We start from the raw sequence: 13,189 nt of genomic DNA, 5'->3' as shown, positions 1-13,189 counted from the left end.
GAATTTTGATTTAAATTCCAAGAAAATTCTGGGACAATACTTTGGGAAGCCTCGGGTGAATTTCAAGAGCAGGAGAATCCAGAGAACAGTTCCTAAATAATTATGATAATAATTTCAAGAATATTCTGAGGTAAACTTTTATGGAATTCTGAGATAAATTCCTCTGTAAGGAACGGAGAAGTATTCTAGATTATGTACATTAAAAGTTTTCAAGTTTCTAAAAATTACAAAGTTATTAAAACTTTCGGACATAGGACATCAAAAAACTTTTGAGGTATCGAAGTTAACCAAAAATCAAGTGTCTTTTTTTTTCCTTTATTTAACGTCGGTCTCTGTTCCGCAATCTAGTGCCAATCACCGACGGACATCGATTGCCATCCATTGACGGCAATCGAATGTGCAGGAAGGCAGCTTCCACGCCTGCGTAGGATATCGCACCCATTCAACATTCAACACACATGGGCCGGGACCAACGGCTTTACTTCCCTTCCGAAGGAAGACGTGACCAGAGATTTGTATGCCTCAGAAAAATCCCACCGACCTCGGCTGGGATTGAACCCAGACCCATTGGGGTGTTAGAAAGCAGTCACGCTTACCACTACACCACCGGCGCCGGCTAAATCAAAAATCAAATCAAGTGTCTGAGGCTTGATAATTTTAATCATTTGGAAAAATTGGCAAGGTCTTTTGCTTGACAAATTTATTAAAATATGGGACATTGCTGATTTTATTAGATCTCAGACAATGTTGTACTAAAGTAAAGATAAAAATTTCGAATTTGAAGAAATATTCCGTAGATCAGACTTTTATCAATAGTTTAAGTTTAAATTCAAATTTCGTTTTTTCTCGGTTCAGTGGTCACCCTGAGAGGAACAAACAGTTGAAAAGACTAAACGTTGAATTGTGACAAAAAGTCGAATGATCCTAAGAGGGACAAACAATCGAATGGAAAACATGTCGAATAATTCCATTTCTGCAATGGAAGCGCTTGTCCCCTTTTGGTGATATTGCAATATCTGGAAACCACTAGAAGTGAATCCTTTTCTGTTCTGAAGAGAGAAGTTTATTGGATGGCGGAAAATAACGTGTTTTTTGTATTATGCTGCAAAATATCAATATCAATACCTACAAAATGCTGAATTTTACTAGCCACCTGATGTCAGTATCAGTTCACACAGTTAGAATATTAATATCATTCGCCTCAATGTCAGTGCGCAAATGACGTTGACATCGTAAAGGGACCACTGATATTCAAAGTATATTGAGCAAATATTTTTTTTGAAAATATACAAAAAATAACACGAAAATGATTGACCTGATCAAAATGACACCTGAGGAGAAGTTAGAAGGTAATTAAATGATCTTTGAAAAAAATACACTGAAAGAAAAAAAAACTCAATAAAAAACATAAAATTTCGATTTTTTCAAAACACACTTCCTTCTGTTTCTATATTTTTTGTTAAGAAAGCTGAAGCAGTGCCCTAAAATTTTGTGCAAAGTGCAAGCTGGTAGCATACTTCAAAAACCAAATATATGTTTTAAATTTTTTATTGATTTTTAAAATATAATGATTTTGTTTAGTAAAATAACAATGTATTTGGATTCTGCGCATAATTTTTGGAGAATTTTAACCTATAAAGATTTTTTCTAAGGCCAGTCGTTCTCAACCCAACAAACAATTTTCACAATGTAAACGCTTCCCAACTAACAATTTTCACAATTTAAACGCTTTACTCATTTCATTTACACAGCCTCAAGCTGTATTCAAACGTTATAGGATATGAGGAAACCTTTACTCAACCTCTATACAAGCAAATCTGGCGAACTTACTCAGCTATTTATGGCTGTTGGAACGGTTGGGAGAAGCTCTTATTGCATACCCATTAACGCTTCTATACAGCTGTTATCCTGCTGTTTAGTTGTGTGTCAACTTGAAAGGCGCTTATTCAACCTTTTCCCGGTTATCCAATAATCAACTACACAGCTTTCTCTTGAAGCCGGGTTAAATACTGTTTACGTTTTTTTATGGAGGAATTTATTGAGTTTATTTTGCTGTCAATCAAATTAATCGAAATTAGTTACAAGTCATCACCAAGTTATTTACCCTGCACTGGAACCTGGAATCGAACTCGAGACGACCGCATTGGCAAACCTTGACACTACCAACTGTACTACGCCAACACTTTGAACTGATGTAAACAAATCAACATGCCCTTCTACAACAAAATCTCTGAGTAGATGCTTTATAATAGTGCACATGAATCACTTTTCTCGACTAGTTACTTCAGCTTTGTAAAGGAGCAGAGTAAAAGCTGTAAAACTACACACATCTAAAAATAAACCTAGTTGACTGTGAAAATGCTTCCGAAGTAGCTCTAACACAGTTTATTAGCTGAGTACAGGATGTTTAGTTGTTGAAAAAGCACTTTTGATGTTTATGTTATTCAGCAAGAGTGGTTGGTTGTGGTTTTGCTTGTAGCTGTATCTGCAGCTTCTTTTCAGCTACTTTACAGCACAACGCTGGAAAAGTTGGCTTACAAAGCTGAAAATGTTAGTTGGGAAGTTAATGCGAATCAAAAAAATAATAATTCTGAATTTCAAACACTTTAGACCATTTTCAAATGTTAGGCGCGATGTCCAGCAACAACATTTATGTTTCATTATTTTATTTTAAATAACAAACAATTCATTCTCAGATATGGTGGCTGTCAAACTTTCCCGGCAAATGCGAACATGTGAGCAATATTTCATTCAAATCGGAAGGGGTCGATACGAAACTGAAATTTTTTTCGCGTTTTGGGCTGGAAATGCTCTATATTAAGTTCGATCCGAGTTGTTCATTTGTTCTTAAAATCGTATGAAAATTTTATTTGATTTAAAAACCTATTCAAATTTTCTTAAATAAGATCCTTTTTGGTATAATTTGTGTTAGGTAAAACGGCTTGAATTACTTTTTATTAAAAAATGCGTAAATTTTAAACAAATTTAAAATAACTAAAGTTGGCGCCTACGGTCAGTGCAGATATGAAGTACAGCCTCCGAAACTTCCAACCACGTTAGCTGACCTTCGTCGACCAAAAATTCAAATATACGTTGTTCTCTTTTGAATGGAAAATCAACGCTGCAAAGTTTCAACTTGAGATTGCCTCTGTTTGAAGTTTGCAGCATCATTTATCACCACCGCCGACCACTGATACGGAACCACCGCAGGCTGGAAAAGTTTGCGAATATTTCGCCCACTTGGATGATTTAATTTCAGATTGAATTTGTTTCCCCTGTTTTGAGCTAAAAGAAAAAGCGGAAGTTGTGGAACAACTGAGAATATGGGACTTCTTTCTGGGCGTAGTAATCAAATGTAAATATAGAACTTTCTCTTACCGACTTGGCTCGATGGACTGTGGTTAAAATGCATTCATCTTTATAATTTATTTAAATGGATTATGTAATCAATCTTGTTTGCAGCTTCAACAGCATTTGTAAATTCCATTCGAATTGTTCAAATCACACAAGAAGAATTTTAACAACCAAATACGATCAGGATGTCCGACTGAAAACACCCGTTTGCGAAAACCTGTTCACCTTTCAGCTCAGCAGAAACACCTACGTCATCCTTCGATAACATTGTTCCCATTTCTTCTTTTAAGAGACCAATAACACCAGTAGGCTGTATTGTGACATCCATTACGTTGCACTTGGACACATACCGGTTTCGCATACCACAGCCTACCGTTGTCCTCAATCTTCCCGGAAAACAAATCAACTAACCAAGCAATCAAGAAACCAAACAGGAAGAAGGCGAAATAAATTTGGCCGTCATACAACAACATCCAGCGGGAGTTTTCACGCCGGCGGTGGTCTGTTTACTTTGCACACCTGTTCCCATTCCGTCAGACGACAACCGGCAGCAGTGGAATCCCTCTGGGGGCATGGGGCTATAATCCACAGAAGATTTCGACTTCAATAGAAGTGTAAAAGCACATTCCGGTGTATATTTACTTCTGAAGGTTTTCCACCCTCTTTGGGAACGACGAAAGGAGTAAGCAAAAAAAACGTCATAACATGTTTGGATGCTTCCTTCTTGATTCCTTTATTTAACGTCGTTCTCTGTTCCGCAATCTAGTGCAAATACCGACGGACATCGATTGACGACAATCGAATGGCCAGGCCAGGGAGGCGGCTTTCACACCTCAGTATATATCGGACTGAGGACCAAACGCTTACTTTCCTTCCGATGACCAAAGATTTTTTTCGCCTCAGAAAAATCCTAACGACCTCGGCTGGGATTGAACCCAGACACACTAGGGGTGAGAAAGCAGTCATGCGTACCACTACACCACCGGCGCCGTCATGTTTGGATGTTTGTGTTTATCAGTTTTTTTCGGGTGACATGCACGGATGGAGGCAGGCTAGGAGGACGATAAAATAAATCGTTCTTTTGATGATGAGACCTATAAATAGTAAACAGTGATATGGTGAGGAACATTAGGTAAACATTCACGCGAGATAATGCGATTGCCTACTTGCATCGGTACGGATTCTCGGAAGGAACAGCTTGTTGTATTTTTTTTCCATCGGAGCAATCCGATTATCATGACCACAAATTACAAGTCAACCACCACGCGCCTCCATAGAAATTTTTAGATTCTTTTGGGCCTATTATTTCCCTCGAGGTCGAGGTATTCCATTTTCATCCAAATGATCGATGAAAATGAACTGGCTTATGTCAAAAGGTGAAAAACTTCCCAACGCAACTTAACACCAAAATGAAACATTGTTCTGGAAATGTGAAATATGTCTAGCAAACGGTGAGTTTGCTTTTCGTTAGTTCCAACAATAGGACTCGGCTCAATTGTCAGGGACGATTGTGTGGGAGATGGAAACAAAGCAGTCGGTTGTCCGACATTGTCTCTTGCTTAGACGAAACCCAGACACGTGTATGTGTCATGCAAATTCATTGAGAATCTACAACATTACGTGGAAGTTTATGAATGCATGATTCAACCTTTGCTTGCATGGTTCTTCGGTAGACGAATGAAGATGCTGGTATTTCATTCACATGGTTGATAAAAAGAAAATGTAAGATGCTAGATGAATATTGCATAAACCGGAAATTTTAGCATTCGATTACCACCCTGAATAGAATTCCAGTACGCAGTTGCGTCTGGAGTGTTATGGTTCAATTTACTTTGAGGCATTTTCGAAAAAATCAAAAGTATTTTTTTTTCGACGCATCATTTTACACACCAGAATTTCGCAAAAAATTTGCTAAACTGAATCAAAGAGAAAAATTAGCATTTCGATTATCAGCTTTAATAGCATGGTGCAGCTGTCAGTTGCGTCGTAATATTTTCCCTGAAATGATAATAAATTGTACCCAATTCAAAAGACTCGAAGCAAACGCAATCTGAAAGTATATCATCCAAGTGGGCGAAATTATGTAGGCATACAACTTTTCCAGCCTGCTGCGACTCGGTTGACGGGCGGTCGGTCGGTCGGTGAGTAATAATGTTGCTAAAAGAATAGACGCACTTTCGAGTTGAAACTTTCCCAGGAAATACACCGAACAAAGAATATTTGAAATATTGTTGACAAAGGTCAAAAGGATGTACCGACGATGTTTTACTTGTAAGAAACCAATCTAATAGATAACTTGTGGGAAGCGATAGCTTTCAGTGTACCGACCAAGCCAAATAGGGTTTGTTACTTTAAAAGGAAAAGCAGTGCACTTTGTGGAAAGTTTCTGATAGCCAAACAATATATACACTAGGGTGTAAATGATATGTAGGGGAAAAAGACACCATCGCATAACTGCATCTGCTTGGATAGCAATAACGTGACTCAGAATGCACGAAATTACACTTTTGCTTACCAGGTGAATCTCTGTCATTGACGAAGAAATGAATGAGATTTTGACAAAGGTTTTTATGAGGATCAAGTATATCAGTGACTATGTGATGAACAATTTTGTCAATATCGCGCGAAAGTCTGTCAATGACAATGACAAATCTCAGCACTGGTTACTGCATTCGAGTGTTCATTCGATATTTTGTGTTTTCGTGGTGCTGTATTAGTGAAAATGAATCATTTTGAACATTGTCCACAAACACTTTCCTAAGCAAACCCCAGCGATTTTTTTCCAAAGCGCCATATACCAGAAAACTGTTGAACCTTGCGAGCTTTTGTTGAGCTCGTGGTGGAACTGCTGCAAACATTTTGACGCATTGCTATCGCCTGGATTCTACCGTTGTATTGCGCTTTCGCCGTCTAGCTTATCTGATCTGTTGTTGCATACTACTCTAGGCGCATTACTTTTAACCATGTAGTAGCGCTGCGTTGGCAATCGCATCAAATCCTGAGAATTACGTCAATATCACTTAAGTTGTTAGCGATTTGATGAAAATAAACTCGCAATTGTTCTGGATGTGCTGGTCGTGTACCAAATAATTGGATGACATTCGTTTCCGCGATGTCCTTGGCGATCATAATGAGATCATCCAAAAAATTAAGTCGGAAATCATGAATGAGTTCAAAAGTGAACTTCGTCTGGACTTCACCGCTTTGATCAATTCCAGTGCACTTACACCAAAATCATCAACTCGTACTATGACTACCACGATTGTTCCGTAAACCTGAACCTCCTGAGCGTCGTCAACAGGATTTGATGTGTGAAACTAGAAGCTCAATATCTCCATCTATCGGAACTTTCGCTGTACCACCTCCCCGGCAGAAGTTTTGGCTCTACCTTTTACGTATTTCTAGTGACAGCACAGTGGAGCAAGTACGTGACCTGGAGCTGCAGAGGTCTAGTCGCCAACGGTAAGGATGTAAGTAAATTGTCATTCATTTCGTTCAAACTCGGTATGAGTCCTGATCTGAAAGCAAAGGCCCTTTCGACTGCAACCAAAGGGAATACTATTCCGTGAATTCAAGGATAACCGGACCGTTACAAAGCGCAAAGTTACCCAATCAACCAACTTGTTCCTGAATTACCGGTTTCATCATTGCCATTTTATTTAACACATGTTTCCCTTGTCTCTACCGAACTTCATCCGAACTCATGGCCACTCCAACAAATTCCATCTCATCAGCCACAGTTAGTCAACTGTACACTGGGACGCACCGAAGTTGGCCTCATGGAAGCCCTTGTACCTCCCACCACAGTCAAGCCATTCCAGTCAGCATTCAGTAGTCGTCCCGGCCCTTCGTGTGGGAGCCGGGGTCTTCCAACTCGACGTCAAAGGCAATTTAACTTCTGTTATCGATTAAACGACTCCTGATCCGTCCATTTCTTCCAGCCAATATTTGCCTTGCATTCTTCGCAAGTTGCTCAGACTCTAGGACGTATTGCTGTGTTATCAGAACGTCGGAGTGATCAATAGCTCTCTATCTGACTACAAGCTCGCGTGCTCCGATCCGTGTTACTGCAAATACGCCTTCAGGGAGGCTGGTTGAATTAAAATACGTTGTCTAATCAATTTTTCGACGACAATTATGTTGTATACAGAAAGGATCGTTCCCCGACCAACAGTGACAAGCGCTCTGGTGGTGGCGTTTTGTTAGCAATCCGTTCTATCATCAATTCGCGTCAGGTCTTTCCTCCAGGTAATTCCACTATTGAGCAACTCTGGGTTGCAGCATCTCTGTCCGGCGTGAGCACTTTCATCTGTGTTATCTACCTACCTTCTGACCGCGTCAATGATGTCGAACTTATAGAAACGCATATCAACTCAATTAACTGGGTTGTCTCTCAGATGAGCGCTTGGGATAACATCATCCTTATCGGCGACTTCAACCTCCATGGCATCACTTGGCAGTTTAACCCCAATGGGTTCTTCTATCCTACCGTGCGTGGTAGCTGGTGAGCTAAATGCTCGCCATACACTATGGCGTAACCATGTCTGCAATATAAATGGCATAATCTTGGCAGACCACCTCAGCTTTGGAACGTGCATAATCCACATTCCAGATGAGCCAACGTTCTTGTCACCGGCGGGAGCGACAAGAACCCTTGACGTGTTCCTATCGGACTTGGATCTATCGAAGCCCGTTACTCTCTGAGATCTGACCACTTTCGTTAAGCTCTGACCACTTTCCGGTGGTATGCGAGCTTGAATGCACACCAACTCCTGCGCCTGCCAAAAATGAGACGGGATTACCATCGAGTCAACTGGGTGGCCTTCAGTGGCATTGGGGACACCCACCTTACAGCTAATCCAGCTCTACCAACAATTGTAAGTATCTACAACCATCTGACGGTGTTCGAGGAAGCCATCCAATCCAACCCCCAGAATAAGCAATCCACGCCGCAAAAGAAACCTTTATACGCTGTATTCCGGTGAGGCGACAATTCACTACGATTGACCTCTACACCCGGCAACTAATTCAGCAACGCAACACTACCAGACGGCAGTTTATGGCTGTTCTGAAGCCATCGCCATCAAACTTGTTCTGGCACATCATATCGGTGCCAGTATGGTCAGCTCTCACGAAGATGCGGTACAGAGAACAATTAATCAACTTGAATAGCAAATCTACGATGTCCCTTCTGTTACGATGTAAACAAATTCTGCTTATTTCTTGCACTTGTTCAGTTAAATTAACAAACCAGAGAAACATTAGCTTTGAGTGCCGAAGAATTAGTACAATTTTGTCATCAGTACGCTCGTACGCACGCATCGACCAACAGCCAAGTCAAAATACTCCACCGCAAAAGGCCTTTTGCAAGGCGACGCTGCAAACGAACGCAACGAGAGAGCGAAAAGATTGCACTCACACGGACGCATCAAACAGACAAAAGCGAGCAAGGGCAGCAGCGAGATCGGATGCTTTTGCTTCGTCATTCTTATTCTCCAGTGTACGGTGGATTCACGCGCTTGGTGTGCTTTGTGAAAAGTGACGGGAAGTTGACCAGCAGCCATACTCGTAGAAGAGCTAGTCTGGCGTTTTGGATTTCGGCTTACGGGGAAGCAACACGTTTCGTAGGAACGAGCGAAAGAACCGTCAAGGGACTAGGCCAAACGTTGGAAAGCACACGACACAGTCAATCTTGCTTTAAGATCAGTTCGGCCAGAGGAAAAACGACCGGTGACTCGGATTGCAACGTGGGTGGTGGCAACCCGTTCCACAGGTGAGTTCCACACAAATTCCACTTCCACCTGCTCAGCAGTAACGTTGCGGTACATTCCATAGAGGCAAGCGGAAGTACCGTCACCGGACGAAGTCAAACGATCGGTGTTCTACCAACCGCACTTGGAGGAATTGCACGACAGCCGAACACGCCAAGAACGGACTCGAAGCGCACACGTGTGGAAGCAGTACGATCCGAACGCACCAAAGCATCGTCACTGGACGAAATCATACGACCGACATTACCCGTGTTAGATCGCCGGCTAGCAGCCTTGCTTGGTGGTCACAACCAGAAAGGCTACACGGACACACAAAGAAGACCCCATCAAAGGGTAAGCATCATCGATCTGGACGGCCAGTTGTCAGGAACTAATCAGCTGTTCCATCGCAGGGTCTTATTGTAGCATTCTCAGGTAGAGACGAGTTTCAAGGGCCCGCAGACGTCGTCGGCCAACATCGCCGAAGCAGGGAGTCAACTGCTCGCCAAGGCGGTGATTGACGGAAGCAGAGTGCTCATTGGGTTCCATAGGCAAGCGCCAACTTCGCGTGGCCGCCCGGACGGCGTAGCCAGGAAGCACCCACGTGCGGCAGGAAGACTTGGCCGGTGCCAGTAGGAGCAGGCCGACAAGTGAACGAGCGTCGACGGGATGCTTGATCGGGCGACATTCTTGGTCGGTCGATGACGTAGCCGAAAGAACAACGAGTCATGGGTCCGTGTGCGTGAGTAGACGTATTTAGCCATTAAGCAAACCCAAAATCTGTTAGTCGAATAAGCACAAGGGAACCAGATAGGAGAATGATTTAGACTCTGGAATGCCCGTCTGGGAAGGCACGATGAGAATATAGCAATGATTCGCAAGTAAATTGAATGGTTTAGTTTGTTTCTTTGGTTGGAGCTTAGCCCTCCAGTGATTGTCACTTTCGCCAATGGTAGTCCGCTCTTCTGGCTAGCAGGATGAATGCAACACTTCCGCTGGCCGAGTTTCGTCCTGCTGCCGTGAAGTAACATTTTCAACCTGGCCCTGAAGAAGCTGTCCAGCAAAGCTGCAATTTTCACGACATGCTTCCAGCTCAACCACTTCCCGACCAGGTGGAAGACAAGGAAAATTGTTCCCAATCTGAAGCCTGGGAAGGATCGCACTCTGCCGAGCATCTACAGACCTATCACACGGCGGTGAGCAACATTTCCGAGCGACTCATCCTTCAACGACTGATGGAGCACATCAAAGACCACCAAGTCATCATAGCAGAGCAGTTCGGCTTGAGGAAAGGACATTCCATCGCCCAAGATAATTGTTAATTGTGGTTTTATGAGGGCTCTGTAGACCATGAATTAGACTTGTAGAATGCTATAAAACCTCTATAAAGCTTGCAATGTTACTTGGGCGTCCATCAGCTGGTCCGAATGGAAAATATTATTAAACGAAACAAATTATTTTCCAACAACACTGCCATGGGCACGACGGATTAATCCACAAACTAGTGCATGCAAACTGTTCTGTATACCTGGTCAGGATGATAAGGAGCTACCTAAGCGAACGACGTGAGATTCCAGTGGGACTGCCACAAGGCAACTTGCTGGTGCTAATGTTGTACTGCATTTTCACATTGGATATACCACAACTCCCCAACAGCTGAAGCTTGGCGTTATATGCGGATGACAGTGCAATAATAACAAATGGACAAATTTCTAAGGATTAGCGAGCCCGGTTGCAGCGAGGACTCACACTGTTGTACAAAGTACAACGCGCGAGTACTCGTGTTACAAAAGTTGGCGCGAGTAACGGAGGGTTAATTTAAGTTAGGGGTTGTTCATTAACTACGTAGTTTTTTTTTATTCTTGCAAACAACCCCACCCCTTCCCCTGCGTAGACAATTGTCCATACATAAATTTTAAAACTTGTATGGGCCACGGATAATTGACAACCCCCCTACACTATCTACGTAGTTAATGAACAGTCCCTTAGTCATTGCGGTTATTTAAAAACAATTTTTTATAAAGACTGATTTTTTAGATTTATACATCATTTGAAAATATTTTTAGAAAGATTAAAACGTTTTTTTTTTCGGGGCGGTAAGTTTCTTATTAACCTTCCTAGTTCATGGGGGTAATGTTTAGTCTGGAAACACTATGTAAATTTTTCCTAATGCATTAGAAAGTTAATGTCTGTATCAATTTGTTTTTCCCAATGTTTGTAAAAATGTATGCATTCTGTATGAAGCCTGTATGATGCTTGATCAAACGTCTGTATAAATACAGATACAGTCAACTACACCTCGATGTCCAATAACTCGATATCGAGTTATAGAGCCATAGTCAAAATGGATTTCATGGCTATTGTGATAGCGATTTTGTTATTCCATAACTCGATATTTCTATTCGATGGTCCCTTCAATATCGAGTTGTAGAGAGTTTACTGTATGTTCGTATATCTGGCATCCCTGATTAGAAGCAGATTTTCCCACGATTTCCAGATACTTGGCCTTCTTTAATCGTTCAGTTATTTTCCCATTTGTAGGGTTACGGGATATTATTGGGGATTGAAGGAAATTGTCCCATGTTTTTCTACGCGAACGAGATTATACGTTGCAAAATCAGTACACATGTGCTTCAAACTTGAGCTTAAGCGATAGCCTCCGAATTCCATCCCGTAACCCTATTTCCTCACTTTTCTACGTTTTTCCCTCTTATATGGCTTCTTACGAATGTACCGCGAAGAAACCCTACAGCTCCCTGGAGAAGAAATCACCCACCCTCGAAAGGATAATGAAACGACAATGGAAGCAACAGCACGATTGTAAAACAAAACACACGCAAAGCGACATTTTCTCATGTGTGATAATCAATGGTTGCTCCGATATTCGGGGGAATTGAAATACACGTCTTCCTCGTTAACCGCCAACTGCGATGAAGAAACAACAGTAAGGAAAAACTCTATACCCCGTCCGCTCCGCACCAACAACGGGAGAAATCGGTAATGTAATGCATTCCCACCCGGTCCTCGCTCGTTCCACCCTTTGTGTACGTCGGTATATTTGTAGGTACATGTGTACTTATGCGGGAAAAAGGCGGCGTATATCGATTTTCTTTTCGGCTGTCTGTTGAAACTTTGCTTACAACAGGACCGCAGGAGCAGTTGCTTGGAAACTTCTGAGAAAATTCTCTACATTCGCGGAATAGATGACATAGAATGCCGAGTAGAATTCCAGATCACGAGGACTTTTTTCTTCATTAAATTCAATGTAATTTGCAATCCAAGTAGACTGAAAAGTTTTCCCCCGCCACGAGGTGTTATAACATGTAAAGTACCTTTGTGTCCCGCCGACGTCGATGACGTTAGTTTCCACTCGCTAGTTCACTGCCCGCTTTTATCGATCCGGTTCGGGAGAATTTTCCCCACAAGAACAATTCACTTCAAACAAACGGTTTCCTATTTCTTCCAAGAATTAAGTAACACAATCCAACAAGCAAAAATTCCTTCACCAAAAAATTCTGACAACCGGAACGCCAAACACGGAGAATACGGTCCACGGCGACTACCCTAAGGAACGGATTTACTAAGACTGAAGAAGAGAAGCTGTCTGCCAAAACCGACCCGCCCGAGTTTGCGAACGCACGGAGACCAAAAGAGGAACGCGCGCTCCGGTGTCAGATTATAAAGGGCGGCAGTGTCGTGGTCGTCGCCGTCGTTTCGATTCGAGTCGCTCTATATTGGTCACGCGGTAACGCCACGGAGAGAAGAAGTTCAAGTAGGCAACGGAAGAAAAAAAAAGGAATTGAAAATTCTTCCTTGTTGAGAGCCCCCCTCCTCTGTTCACCCCCTTCGAAACAGGCATCGTCACTGAACATTGACTGATAGCAGCCAACCGACAAAGACACGATGAACATCCCATTATGGGACTAATACACACTGCAATCTGTTTATGCCATATACCGTGTGGTTGTACCGTATGGAATATGGTAAATCCATAGTGGGTGTAGAACCAGATTGCAGTGTGTATTGGCCCCATTAGTTCAACTCAGTCATTATGGATTTCGGGAGCTTGTCGGTTGAGATACGAC

The 13,189-nt window shown here is 42.2% G+C and overlaps 1 protein-coding gene across 1 annotated transcript in view; it reads right to left on the bottom strand.

Moving 5' to 3' along the window:
• The window catches only part of LOC135700809 (uridine phosphorylase 1), an 86,877-nt gene extending 74,159 nt beyond the window's left edge, over positions 1 to 12,718 (bottom strand). Inside the window, exon 1 of the mRNA XM_065221465.1 lies at positions 12,437 to 12,718. The gene's annotated coding sequence lies outside the window, so the exon portion shown is untranslated. The remainder of the gene's footprint in view (positions 1 to 12,436) is intronic.
• Positions 12,719 to 13,189: the final 471 nt, after the last annotated feature.

The sequence above is a fragment of the Ochlerotatus camptorhynchus genome, unplaced genomic scaffold, assembly GCF_037179485.1.
Source record: "Ochlerotatus camptorhynchus isolate MF236.1 unplaced genomic scaffold, CSIRO-AGI_Acam_v1.1 ptg000142l, whole genome shotgun sequence".
In the NCBI taxonomy this organism is placed as follows: domain Eukaryota; kingdom Metazoa; phylum Arthropoda; class Insecta; order Diptera; family Culicidae; genus Ochlerotatus; species Ochlerotatus camptorhynchus.
This window is presented reverse-complemented; position numbering and strand designations above follow the sequence as displayed.